Source organism: Notolepis coatsorum (assembly GCF_963971535.1).
Source record: "Notolepis coatsorum genome assembly, chromosome: 10".
NCBI classification, from domain to species: domain Eukaryota; kingdom Metazoa; phylum Chordata; class Actinopteri; order Aulopiformes; family Paralepididae; genus Notolepis; species Notolepis coatsorum.
Genome location: NC_140174.1, coordinates 79,051,963 through 79,064,900, shown reverse-complemented (window position 1 = coordinate 79,064,900; position 12,938 = coordinate 79,051,963). Strand labels below are relative to the sequence as shown.

Here is a 12,938-nt window from a genome sequence, read left to right as displayed (position 1 = left end):
TTGATGATTGTGTTGTTACTCCGCTGAGCCACACAGTCGTGTGTACAGGGAGTAGAGGAGGGGACTCAGCACACAGCCCTGGGGGGGCCCTATGTTGAGGGTGATGGATGAGGAGGTACAGTTGCCTGCTCTCACCACCTGGGGTCTGCCCGTCAGGAAGTCCAAGACCCACTGGCAGAGGTCATAGTTCAAGCCCAGGTCCCTGAGCTTGGCTATGAGTTTGGAGGGGACTATGGTATTGAATGCCGAGCTGTAGTCGATGAACAGCATTCTCACATAGTTCCCCTTCCTCTTGTCCAGGTGTGATGCTGCTGTGTGCAGCACATGGGCTATGGCGTCCTCCGTGGACCTGTTGGGCGGTATGCAAATTGCAGGGGGTCCAGGTTGATGGGGAGGGAGGAGCAGATGTAGCCCTTTACTAGCTTCTCAAAGCACTTCATGGCTATGGAGGTGAGAGCTACAGGGCGGTAGTCGTTGAGGCAAGCAGGCTTGGATTTTTTAGGTACAGGGATGATAGTGGACTTCTTCAGGCAGGTGGGGATGACAGCCAGTTCTAAGGACAGGTTAAATATGTCAGTGAATACCGGGGCCAGTTGGTTGGCACAGACTTTTAGGACGCGGCCGGGGATGCCGTCAGGTCCTGCTGCCTTCCTGATTTAAAGGTCCGCCTCACCTCATGCTCTGTTACCCTAAACACTGAGTCTCCATCAGCAGACCCCCCCCCCCCCCATTGCCGTGGCTTGTAGGCTGGTGTTATTACCAGCCTCAAACCTCGCATAGAAGGTATTGAGATCATTTGCTAAGGAGATGTCACTGTTCAGTTTGAGGGAGGTGCCTTTGTAGTCTGTCATCGTTTTGAGGCCCTGCCACATAGCTCTGGAGTCAGCCTGTTCAAACTGAAGTTCAATTTTATCCCTGTAGCGCCGTTTTGCCTCTATTACTGTCCTCTTTACGTTGTATCGTGCCACCTTGTGGTCATTCATGTTGCCTGCCACCAGGCCGGCGTTGTATGCTTTGGTGCACGCTTTCAGAGCTTCACGGACGGATTTGTGTACCCAGGGCTTTTGATTTGGGTAAACTTTAATTATGGTAGTGGGGATTGTTTCTTCCACCAAAGTACGAACAAAGTCCAGCACTGTCTCCGTGTAGTCATTGATGTTATTGGCTCAATGCCCCTTTAAAGAATGACATGAAAAACAAGCTACAACATTCTGAACAGACAATGTAGACAATACTTTTGCAGGTTATACCAGGAGCTGTGCTACAAATCTTGTAAACATCACAGGATTCCTTTTGTTTTTAACACATTGGCAACCACGGTTTGCAGTGTAATATGGTTCTGGACGACCAGGGTTTGTCAACAAACCGATGTACTTTCTAACAGCTATATATATACTTTATAGTATTGCTATCTGTCCATTCTCATTGTCACTTGAGTGCATAAACCGTGCCTTCATAATGGCTTAAAGAAAATAAAAATCCATCGGTTGGTTGTCATTTTATAGCGTCGTGAATATAAGCTTTATCGCAGTTTTCGTCTTGTCTTTTTTCTGGGAAGCTAGATATGAGGCTATAGGCTAGTCACGTTATATCAAATGCCATTTCTGTTGTATATATACGAATGAAATAAAACAAACTGCTTAGCATCCAGACTATTACAGAGCATCTATGGATGAAATGGGGGCGGCGGGGGACGCCGATTAATATTATTGATTAGCAATACAGTGTGCGTTCAAGTAGCCACATTCAACTGATCGATCGCTTGCGTGTTACAACAATGTCCAATCCGGCTGTAATTTGGGTGAATAGTATCCTACCGTCAGCCCATGTGATTGCCGGCAGCATTTCGTCATTATTCATCGGAATCTGGTAGATCGATATGTCCATTGGCTGATCATAAATCCCATTATTCCAGGCTGAAATCTGCGTTCGGTAACGTGATCAAAGATGGAGGATGTTTGGCTGGGATCCAGGCTCATATGAAACGCCCCTAGACAATAAAAAAAAAAAATTCCCATTCGGCCTCAATGATACTGCAGTGGAGCGATGGCGCCCCTAAGAGGATCTGGCCGGATCGGGGACGTTAATACCGTTATTAATATGGAATAAAACAATAACAACTTGCCACGAGTTAACTAGTGGCTCTGGTCCTCAACGGGTGGAATCGAAACACGAGTTAACTCGTGGCTGGTCCTTAAAGTGTTAAGAGTTTGCCTTGCGAGCTAGATCTCCCTCCCACGTAGCCAAGCTGTAGGCCAGGGGTCGGCAATAGGCGGCCCGCAGGCCGAAATTGGCCCGCCAGAAATAATATCTGGCCCCTCAGATTATTAAAAAAAAAATAAAAATAAAAAAATTAAATGTACCAACTAGGCTAGGCTATATGTTAGCTATAACGTCCAAATAGAGAAACTACCACCACCTAAAGAATGCTTATTATACTTTGTTTTATCCATGTTGAGAGTGAATAACAGGTACAGTAGGCAGCGAGGTACAATGTAGCGCTTGCTCAACATGAAAAAAGTCGGTGGACAGCGCCTGGTGCTGAAATAACAAACAAACAGTGTGGTGTGAAATTAAAACACCAGTTCAGTAAGTCATTCAAACTTTATCTTTACTTATATGACTGATGGCACCACATATGTGAACAGTAACAATGCAATTAAACTGAAGTCAAATCAGAGCAAAAAAAGCTGAATCTGCTTCAAGAAGATGCGCTACATTAGGTATATAAGGAATTACAACAAGACATATTAACTAAATAAAAAATACAATTAGGCTTTTAACCCTCTAAAGCCGGGCACAAAAAAAACATTAAATATCTTTGGATTTGTTTGTGATAAAGACTTGCTTTATTCATTGTATCGATTGTCATCTAAAAATGTTGTGCATCTCTCAGAGAATGCGCAGATGTAAAGCATAGAATCTTGAAATATCTAGATTGGTTGTTTTTTCTGGACTGCATCTAATCCGCTGTATCTATCCATTTATCATATATCTATATGTCTGTCACTATAGCCAATGGAAATGCTAGAAATGGTCACGTGGACTGGGAGAACCAATGGAAGATTCCTATTGTTTCTCAATAGTCCAGTGCGCTCCACAGAAAGGGCTGTCAGATAGATAGACGAGCTGGTTGTGCGTAATGTAAGATAGACCGATAAGAGAGAGGCGCTTGTCTCTGGTTTTATAATAAAATGGCAAAAAGACAAAGGTATAATGTTCAGTGCAAATGTGTATGTCGTTTACAGTTTATTATGCCACCTATGCAGCTAGTTTATTTTGTCCATTCTCTGCCTCTTCCACAAATGTATGTCTTAGTTATAAGGTGGTTAGTCACAGATTTAAAATCTTTTCACTATCAATATATTAAATTAGCCATTGTTTTTGTTTCCGGCCCCCCATACAATGGCTTGGAAAAAATGTGGCCCTCGGCCAAACTTAATTGAAGACCCCTGCTGTAGGCTGTCAATTTAGCAAGCTGGATATTTAGCTACCATTTGACCCAAGGATATACACCGACTCTGAAGCATAGTCAAAGTCTGTCTAAAGAGAAGTCAGTTCACTCTCCCGCCATCTTGATGATGCGGACTAACGAGCAGGCACGTGCACACATAGAGCCCAAGGGGTGCTTGACCACCTGCCCTTTTGAGCCTCATAAAAAAGTGCCATTAATTATTTTTTTTATTAACCATTTTTGTTTTGTTTTTACCGTTGTGCATACCCTTCCAACTGAAAAATGTCAGGATATAATCTAAATATTAGGTAAAGAGAGAGAGATGCCCCGTATTCCATTGCAGTTTGCACGGCCTCAGCGCGCCTCTCTGTGGACCTATATATTTTATGCCTAGCATGGGGGGTGATGATGATGATGATAGAAACCGCTGTGGCGCATACAGTTGAATGCTGGTATTACTCACTGAGGGACACGAAGAAGTCAAGTCCGATGGGATTTGTGAATCTCAAATACAAATCGGGATTGGAATAAAAAATGCATTTATATTAAACAATACAGAATATACAGCACTTCTTGGGGTCTGTAGGGTAAGCACTTATTCCCTCCCCCCTGAACATTTATGGAGATGTATGGGCCTTTTAAGTCAGTGATAAAAGTCTTTCAAGGATAAGTGAGCTCCTGCACTGATTATTATAGTTCAATATTCAATATTTGATCACCAAAACCCCCCCAAAAATCGGGCTTACACGCTTCGTTCGCTTGGTTCTAACATACACAGGTATAGTGCCCTTTTCAGCCTTTGAGCACCTGCCCTGTGCACGTCCCTGCTAACGAGACCTGACCTGTATCTCTATAGCCTCTTCATACACTGGAAATTATTCAGTTAAAATTATTTCACGCAGAGTTTACCCTCCCAGCACCCAAGTCCTTAGTCTGCGTATTGACCAACTGAGCCCATGTGTGAATACGAGCAGGTCATCGTTTTCAGAATTCACACAGCGAGTGTGTTGATTAACATAGACATAGACTAACCATGTTCCTTACACAACAATGTTGCATACAGTTGGCCTTTTCCCACTGATAGTTGAATTAAAACTTATGAGTTGTGGATCAAATCTGTGTTATCTTCATTCTCTTCAATTTCATTCCTGAGCAAGGACAAGACACACAAGGCATTTGTGTTTTTGCAAGGTGCAGCCAAGAAAGTGTGGAGGTGCCCAAGATGATATGCTGGCCAGTTTTTCTGACTGTGGATGAAAGATATGAAACGCTGTTTCCTCATCGTCCAAAAACATGTACATAAATTAACAGTTTCACGGCGTAAAACCCTGTTTTTGCACTGTGCGGAACACCATTGGTTGCTTATTTCATTTAATTTCTAATCTTTATCTTAACAAAGAAAAACAAGGTTGCCCTCATTTGCAACAATGTCGAGTTTCACTGTATGCCCTGGTATGTATGTGATAGGGCTGACCCCTGTTAATGTTAGAGGTTATATATGATTGCAAGTAACTGAGTAACTGTCTAACTATGTATAAATGTTTCCACTAGAGGGCGCTATAGGCGGAGCTGTTAATGCTGCCGCCAGGTAGAGGGTATAATAAGGAGATGTCGACCCCCCCTCTGTCTCTTCCACCTTCGCTCTCATAAGAAAAGGATGTCTCATGTACTGCTGTGGACCAATGTGAAATAAACCATGCCGTTTAATGGCTAAAGATAGAAACCATGCCTCATGAACATATTATTGTCGCCCCATAGCAGACTCTGTCAACAACCCCTATTAGTCGAATAGTCGACTAATCGATCGAAAGGAGCCGTAGTCGACTGCCAACCTCTTAGTCAAATACAACAAAAAAAAGTAAAAAAAAATGTTTTATCATTCTTTCCAAAAGAAAAGAGGCCTAGAAGCGTGGCGAACGCTAATGGCACGCATACCAGAGGCTAACTGCCTAAGAAAACAGGCACAGAGGCACTGAAAGAGGATTTCACCCATCTAATGAACACACTAGTGTAACGCTTCCCCTGGTCCTGCTGGACCAGACGGTAACTTTCCTCCCGGTTCGGCTGGACCAAGCATTGGACTTCCACAATCTTTAGTCGACTTTCGGCCAATCATAGTCGACTATCCAAATCCTTAGTCGGGGACAGCCCTAGTATGTGATAAATAAACCTCTTGAGTTACATGCCAGTTAAATGAATATTTTAAATTATGATCTTCCATACACAGATCCCTTTCTGCACCATGCCCTCACTCTACCTAGGCACCACCGCTCTCCTAAAACAAGCACAGTATTTCTGTATGTCTGAACTCATCTGCCATGAAGAATCGCATGGAAAATCCCTTTCTACTAGACCAGCTTCATCTTGTGCTAGATTGAGTCCTTGGTTACCATGGTAACTACTCACTGTGCAATTCCCAGTCTTTTAGCAGAGATTGTGATTAATTAACACTTTTAAAACTCACATTTCACCTCAAGATGCAGTAACTTATAATTTGCTCAACATGAACCAAATCACATTTAATTATTTGATCTGAATACGCTTGTTTTGTAGCAAGCAGTTTTGTTGTTGCCGCCATCTTTAGTTTTACAGATATCCCCATTCAAAACTAGCATTCCATCTCTTGCGTAGTGACTGATTGGTCTGCTGATATTTAAGCTCACTGGCTGGAGGGCGGAAAACACACAGCACAGCTCTACACTATTGCTCTGTTCAAAAAGTCTTAAATGTCATGCTGATGCTCTAGTGCGACATCTAGTGGCTGAATGTTATCTATAGCACCTTTAACCAAACTTACCAGACTATTTCACCTTTTATGGAACAAATGGAATCCTACTACTATAATTCATTGATGTTGAAACAGAATGGTGAGATACTGTATTCAACCAAATGTTGTCAAAATGTAACCACCAGAAAATGTTCAACATTGTACCCAACTTTGACATTGACAGCAAAAGAAAACACAGGAGTTTGAACTAGAGGATCTACATTGTTTATGGTGTCACCACAAGGTTTGGCTTCCGTAAATATTGTGACAATGTTTTTTTATGATGATAATTGTAACTGAGGGGTACAATTCCCTGACTGTATTAATCAAGTACTGATATCATTAATCACTACCGTCTATGTACTTCTGGCCAATACTGTACATGAGTATTATTAGATTGGAACACTCCCACAATAACACGGTTTTCCACACAGAATACTAGTTTACAATATTTATTACACAAAGGGGTATGATTACATTACTTAGTTGCGCTTATAAGGCAAATAGAATGTGCATAGGCGAGTCAATAGTGAATATTAAGTAATTATCTAGGGATCTTCTGGGAAAGGTGTACTACCGGTTGTAAGCCAGCAGAGGGGGGCAAAGCTCTAGGAATGTCAATGGTTCACGGAGGCGATGTCATCCCTGGAGCTGCGGGGATAGGCAGCCTGGTCCCAGGATGCGCGCCGTGTAGGTGAGAGCCGGGGAGTCTCTGCTCCGGCAGAGACGGGCTCGAGTGGAGGTCCTCACGGTAGATGTGTAGATCCCACAGCAGCAGCGGGCAGACGGTTCTGCTCCAGCCGCCACAGTCAAAGCACTGAAGAATAATCCTTGCCGGAAAGTGGCTCTGCTGGCGGGGTAAATCCTCCGTGTTGCGCTGTAGTGCGCGGTGGTTCAGACGTTACTATACTATTAGCACGGGCAATAAGTGCTCTATGTCGACGCACAATTACTCACTCCACGTGGTCTTTGACTCGTAATGAAGGTTTACTAATGAATAGAGAACGATACGACAAACAGACGTATTTAGGATAACACGAGACTATATTGAGGCAATGCGAGCCCTGCTGTACCGCACGTTGCGTAGTGGGTAAGGCTTTACTTGGTAACTGAACCAGACTGAACTGAAGGCGAACTGAAGAGGAACTGCAAGGAAAAAGTTCTACATTTCTTGCGCCATATATATATGTACCGTGAACAAATAGTACCTATCTCATTTCTGTCGCCTCTCGGTCTCGTAGCCGTGGGTGAAAGCGGGCATGTTAAGACAAGTCCTGGCGGTAGCTTTCAAGTCAGCTCGAGGGGGTAAGGCTTTACTCGGTACCTGGCGCCAGGGGATCGCTTCCAATAGGGGAACGAATACCATGGTCTGTCCTGCTACCAGGTAAAGGGACATTCCGTGCATATTGTACAAGGAATATACAGGGGATATCAAACGACATGCAGATATTACACATGGGATCTTAGGCAATAAATATATATATTCGGTTTAATCTGACCCTTTGTAACAGCCGCCCCCTAATTAGTCCCACCTAATTAGCTAAGCAGGGGCAGATTAACCGCACTGTCCACTACTCAATGTCTGTGAGGGGTCGGGCAGTTCACAAAGTCAGGGGTCATGGTCGTCATTAGACAAGTCGGGGAGCCTTGGCGACTCGATCAGCCTCGCCACGGGTCGGTTGTAGATCCGCCCTTGGCCGAGCACTTCTGCCACTCTGACCTTTCCGTCGGCACCAGTGGTCACTTTGCTTACGCGGCCGGCCGGCCACGCAGCTCGGGGTGGTGACTGGTCTATGGTCATGACGACTGGACGGGATGAAGGGGGGCTTAGGAGGAAGCGGGCCTGAGACTGCTTTGATCTTGGCTTGGCTGTGCTTTCTCCTCCTCCGTCTGTTTCTCTTGTTCGCTCTGTACCCCGTGTGAGGAGGGGCCGGTCCCGGCCGCCCCGTCAAGGAGTCGCTTGGGGTGCTGGGTTCGAGGTCAGCTACGCCTGGAGCGCAGCTGAGGGGGGTGGAGTTCCGAACTCCCTCTGGTACCCACGGTTCTCTCACGGGCCTCTCACTTAATGTCAATAGCCTCTGCTGTACGGGGGAGAGGCCGGTGTCTTCTTCTGTCGCTCTGGAGTGGAGGCAGCTAGTGGCTGCTGTTCGGTTGAGAGATTTAGCGAGGGGGCCTTGCAATGTCCATCCTAGGCGGGTCTCGACTGCTGCAGGACAGCCTCTGGGGCCTGTATGGACCCGGTCAATCGGGACTATGAGTTCTGCATGGTCGGAGCCTATCAACAGGGTCGGGGTAGCGCCTTCTATGAGCGGGATAGGTAATTGGCGCAGGTGCACATATTTATCCATCAACTTGGTGACAGGGTAGGTGTACTGCGAGAGTCCTATTTCTCGGCTGGTGAAAGCATTTGTGATCTTGTACCGTCGCTCTGGCTGCCCGCTTGCTGCGATAGTGAAGGAGACATTCTCGCCCTTTATCGTCTTTAAATCTCTTCTTATTGTCCGAATCGTCATTTGGTTCTCGCTCCCCCGCAGTCCCAGCTGGGCCGCAGCGGACGCGAGCAGAAGGGTCTTCTCTGACCCGTCATCAAGGACGGCGTAAGTGTCCATGACTTTGTCCCCGTGGCTCAGGAGCACTCTGACCACTTTGAGGAGCACTCGGGGGGTCTCGCTGTGCTGGTCAATGTGGAGCACTCCTGTCTCGGGTGGTGACGTAGACTCTATAGGGTACGAGTCGCACCTTGTGCGCCAGTGTCTGCCGTAGCAGTCGGGACAGAAGGGAGCGGTCTGGTGGAACTTTGGTTCTGGTGCCACCGCCTCGGTATGGTACAGTACCGCGACGGGCCCACTCTGTTGTCCTGGGTGACGCTTGTTGATGTCGTGCAGGACCTCCAGGTGGGTGCCACCGCACCTGCTGCACTTTTTCTTCAGGCGGCACTCAGCTGCTAGGTGGCTGCGCGCGCAGCGGAAGCAGCGGCGGTGGTCCTTGACCCACTGGCTCACATCATCCGTGGTCAGCTTCTTGAAGTCTTCGCACTGATGGAGCCGATGTTCTCCCTTACAGTACTGGCACTCAATCTTCCACTGGTCCTCTTTCGTCGAGGGGGTGTTGTGGTTGGAGTGCTGCGGTACTGACTCTGATTGGTGCATGACAGTCACCGATCTTCTTCCATCATTTATTCTCCTGGGTCCCTCTCTGGAGCTTGGCGTGCTCCGCCCGAAGGTGTCCAGTCATAAGCTGCTGACCTCTCTCGCCAGGAAGTCGGCCAGATCAAGGAGGGATGGCTCGGGGCCGTCGGGGTCGCGGTAGTCCCTCTGCCGCCGAAAGCGCTCCTGTCTTGCGGGTGGCAGCTTCTCCAAAATCCTCTCAACGTTAGAGTTGGCGTATAGCTCATGCCTGCCCTTCTCCCGTTGCGCTCCCAGCATCCCCACCAGGGACTGCACTTTGATTGACAGGTCGTCTAGTGAGCGATTGTCTGTGGCTGGGGGTAGGCGGTCAATATGCCTTATCTCTTCTATTACGTAATCCCATATACGTCCATATCTCTGGTCCAGCGCTGCAAGGGCCGCTGTGTATGGTGTCGAAGAGGAGGCGTAGGCCAGCGCTATATTGTGCGCTCGCGGTACTTTCAGGTGCTTCAGTAATATTGCATACTTGTGGCGTTCATCAGCGACATCCACCATCATTGTCTCTAGGCACATCCGGAGCTCCGTGTACTGTGCTCGATTCTCATAGACGAAGTCTGGGATTGACGGCGTGGCAATGTATGACGCTGTGGGTGACTGATACATCGGTGAGCGTTGGGGGAGAGGCCTCCTAGGCGAGTCTCCTCTGGCGTGTCGTCTTGGGCTGGTACTTGGTGGGTACCGAAGGTCGGGTACCCAGGTGCTGTTCCTCGGGGCTGGCGGTGCGTCAAACTCACCCGTGAGTTGAGTCGGGGGTTTGTAGCGCAGGGCCTCGGGGCTGACTTCTGGGCTGTACTGGACCTCCTAGTCCTGAGTACGTGGCTGCGGGTCGGGGCTGTACTGGGCCTCCTGGGCCAGAGCACGTTGCTGCTGGTCGGCTTGACACCCCTCCTCTTCCTCCTCCTCTTCCTCTGCTAGGACCTGGAGTCGTCTGCTCAGTCTCTCGGCGTGGTTCGGTTCTGTACCCCGGTTGCTAGGTCTCGTATGGACCGGCTGGGGAGGGGGTTCAGAGACGTGGACAGGCTCCTCCTGTAGGCGGGGTTCGGAGACGTGGACAGGATCCTCCTGTAGGCGGGGTCCCGGGTCGCTTCGTCGGGTAGGGGAATGTGTCCTAGACCCATGTCTTGACGACCTCTGGGAGCTCCGTGCGGAGTGAGGGGGTGTCGCCATGGCAACCAGTTTGTCCATCAGCTCCGCCTCGCGCCGGTCATGGGCTGCGTCGCGCGCGGCTTCGCGCTGGGCGTTGGCGATGTCGCGCTGCGCATTGGCGCTGGCCTGGGCAGCGTCGCGCTGTGCGTTGGCGACGTCGCACTGGGCATTGGCGCTGGCATGGGCAGCGTGGAGCTGTGCATTTGCGACGTCGGCGCGGCTTCTCTCGATGTTCTCTTCTGTCTGGAGGCGTCTGGTCTCCAGTCTTATTCGGTCGTCCTCGCTCCTTTGTTGCGCCTGGAAGCGCTCTCGCTCACCTGCGTAATGTTCGCGCTCGCACGTCTGTTGCGCTTGAAGTCGATCGCGTTCGGTGGAGGCTGCCAGGGTGGCGATGAGTGCTTGCGCCAGCATCTTGTCCGCCTCGCTGGGGGAAGACGCCGTTCGGGGCGATCGGCTCCCGGCAGTACTGGTTGGAGATCCATTCTCCTGTTGCGTACCGAGGAGATCCGTCTCCTGGGTGCGCGTCTCTTTAGGGTTGTCTTCCTCCCGGGGCTGATCGGGGGCTGATTCGGTATTGTCTGGGGGTAAAGTCGTGTCAGTTCCCTCCTGGTCCCCATCGTGAGCTTGGTCAGTTACATTAGCACCCACTAGGGCCTCTCTGGTCGGGGTAACCTGGTTGTTAGGGTCAGACATAATTTTACTTTCTACTTTTTCCGCGTTTAACTTCCCTTTAAAGCTAGGTATTGGACTGACAGAGTATGCCTCTAGGTAGGGAGGTGGCTGTCGTCTGCGCTGCGGGCGATCTAGTTTAGGAGAACCGTTTGTGGAGTGTTCGTCATCGGCCATGCCAATATTAATATTATATTAATATTACGCTAATTATTATCTCGGCTATCGAAGGACCAATTGTAACTGAGGGGTACAATTCCCTGACTGTATTAATCAAGTACTGATATCATTAATCACTACCGTCTATGTACTTCTGGCCAATACTGTACATGAGTATTATTAGATTGGAACACTCCCACAATAACACGGTTTTCCACACAGAATACTAGTTTACAATATTTATTACACAAAGGGGTATGATTACATTACTTAGTTGCGCTTATAAGGCAAATAGAATGTGCATAGGCGAGTCAATAGTGAATATTAAGTAATTATCTAGGGATCTTCTGGGAAAGGTGTACTACCGGTTGTAAGCCAGCAGAGGGGGGCAAAGCTCTAGGAATGTCAATGGTTCACGGAGGCGATGTCATCCCTGGAGCTGCGGGGATAGGCAGCCTGGTCCCAGGATGCGCGCCGTGTAGGTGAGAGCCGGGGAGTCTCTGCTCCGGCAGAGACGGGCTCGAGTGGAGGTCCTCACGGTAGATGTGTAGATCCCACAGCAGCAGCGGGCAGACGGTTCTGCTCCAGCCGCCACAGTCAAAGCACTGAAGAATAATCCTTGCCGGAAAGTGGCTCTGCTGGCGGGGTAAATCCTCCGTGTTGCGCTGTAGTGCGCGGTGGTTCAGACGTTACTATACTATTAGCACGGGCAATAAGTGCTCTATGTCGACGCACAATTACTCACTCCACGTGGTCTTTGACTCGTAATGAAGGTTTACTAATGAATAGAGAACGATACGACAAACAGACGTATTTAGGATAACACGAGACTATATTGAGGCAATGCGAGCCCTGCTGTACCGCACGTTGCGTAGTGGGTAAGGCTTTACTTGGTAACTGAACCAGACTGAACTGAAGGCGAACTGAAGAGGAACTGCAAGGAAAAAGTTCTACATTTCTTGCGCCATATATATATGTACCGTGAACAAATAGTACCTATCTCATTTCTGTCGCCTCTCGGTCTCGTAGCCGTGGGCGAAAGCGGGCATGTTAAGACAAGTCCTGGCGGTAGCTTTCAAGTCAGCTCGAGGGGGTAAGGCTTTACTCGGTACCTGGCGCCAGGGGATCGCTTCCAATAGGGGAACGAATACCATGGTCTGTCCTGCTACCAGGTAAAGGGACATTCCGTGCATATTGGCTCAGGGGTAGAGCGGGGCGTCCAATGATCGAAGGGTTGGTGGTTCGAATCCCGCTCAAGCCCATGTCCATCCCATTGCCGTTGTGTCCTTGGGCAAGACACTTAACCTACTTGCCTCGTATGAATGTGTATGCATGTGAATGAATGTTGGTGGTGGTCGGAGGGGCCGTAGGCGTTGATTATTCGCCACGCTTCCGTGAGTCTGCCTCAGGGCAGCTCTGGCTGCAATTGTAGCTTACCACCACCGGTATGACTGTGTATGAACGAATAATGGACTCTGTGAAGCGCTCTGAGTCAGAGCAACAGTCAGTCAGAGAAGAGCGCTATATAAATCCAATCCATTATTATTATCAAACG

The 12,938-nt window shown here is 48.4% G+C and overlaps 1 protein-coding gene across 1 annotated transcript in view; it reads left to right on the top strand.

Annotated features, from left to right (window-relative positions):
- plxdc1 (plexin domain containing 1) overlaps positions 1–12,938 on the top strand; it is a 196,237-nt gene that overhangs the window by 68,929 nt on the left and 114,370 nt on the right. The gene's annotated exons all lie outside the window — the stretch shown is intronic.